This window comes from Euphorbia lathyris, chromosome 1, assembly GCF_963576675.1.
Source record: "Euphorbia lathyris chromosome 1, ddEupLath1.1, whole genome shotgun sequence".
In the NCBI taxonomy this organism is placed as follows: Eukaryota; Viridiplantae; Streptophyta; class Magnoliopsida; order Malpighiales; family Euphorbiaceae; genus Euphorbia; species Euphorbia lathyris.
In genome coordinates, this window is record NC_088910.1 from 93,139,292 (window position 1) to 93,141,044 (window position 1,753).

The following is a 1,753-nucleotide window of genomic DNA, read 5'->3' on the forward strand; positions in this document are numbered from 1 at the left end:
ATAATTCATCGGAGAAGAAACTCAGAGTTTAATCTGAATACAGATTTGAAATCGATCAATGATTGTGAGAATAAAATCGCATTTTTTCTGTGAGGAACATAGTAGAATTGAGATATTTGATTCGCGCGTTTTTCCTGTGAGGAACAGAGGCTAATTGACGCGTATTTTTTTTTTGAATTTTATTGCCAAAACGACGTAGTTTTGTTATGTCACACAATAAGCTCATTGTCACAACTTAAGACCTTGTCACGCTTGATCTCACCCCTATATATATATATATATATTAAGAATTCAAACTAAATTATAAAATATTAAAAAAAACTATTGACATTATCTATGAGTTAGAAACAAACTACAACTTGAAATTATAAATATTTAGTATTCTCATTGATGTTTACATTTTTCCCATAAAACTCTCCCAATTATCTATATATTGAAAACCTAAACTCTAAATTGAAATTCTAAAATTTTAATTTGTTCTATTAATGTCTATTGTGATACATTATATATAAACCATGCATACTTATAATAAAAATTTCAAATTTTATGTGTTGAGAAATTTTATTATACTAAACTCTATTTAGTAATAACCTCCCAATTGTTATACAAATAGCCCGGTCCCAAATGTATTCCTATATAGAGATTTTACTGTATTAGTGAAAATAAGACTTATAATTCGTTGTGGTAGGTACTTAATTAAGAATTAAAATCTTCAAAAAAGAAAAAGTTAAGAATTAAAAAAGAAAACGTCACCTGTATATATAAGTAGCAAAATAATTATTGTTTGGTGTGTTCATAGGCTGTTAAGGTTTTAGTCACATGACTAGCTAGTTGAAGGTAATAATTGATATCACACAATTCTCTACTGATACATGTGGATCGATAGAAGACTCACGCTTTCAACTGTAGCAATTGGAGTTATCTGGCTCATTAAAAAAAATCTTAAAGGTCACGCACATTCTGATTCATATTTCACACTGAGATTAGCGGAATTACAGATGCAATTTTTGTAACCGTTATTGACCTCCTCATTAATGACCGCCACATAATCCGCTACTCACATTTATGACATACAACCTAGATCTTCTATAAATACAAGATATACAATACTCAAAAGGTATTCACTTCATTCTATTTGTTTACTTAAGTTTACATACTACTCAGTACCATTTTTCATCACTAATGCATTAGACGAGGGTCTCTGGTTCTCAGCCCCTCTTTGACCACTTTTTTTGTTTTATTTTAGGCACTCAGTTGACTCAAACAGCCCAATTCAAAACTTCTCACATCAAATTGGTGCAGTGAGCGTCGGACGGAACAAATTGTGCTATGACCCATCTAAATAGCTTCATAATCCCACCAGCCTCTGATATTCCTTCTACATCATCTTAGTCAACCAGAAATCGAGGTATATTGGATGAACTGACAATCTCATAGAGCCTCTCTAGATCAACAAATAGAAGCCTATTTGGGCTCCTTAGACCGTGAACATCGAAGGTTCATGGATGGTATCACAAACAAGCTCATTTACAACATAAGCTCACTCCAAAAATCGATGAACATCCCCATGACTGAGCATGCATCACAAATGGAGGTCATCACAATAGAGTTCAAAGAGGAAGGGGAGGCTAACAAATATGCGTATAAGCACGATTCTATTGCTTGTTCGATCGAACATCAAATCGCATGCATGCCCTCGAAAGAGAGATCTATCTGCGAACTCTCACCATGATGCTACCCGAGGAATGTCCAG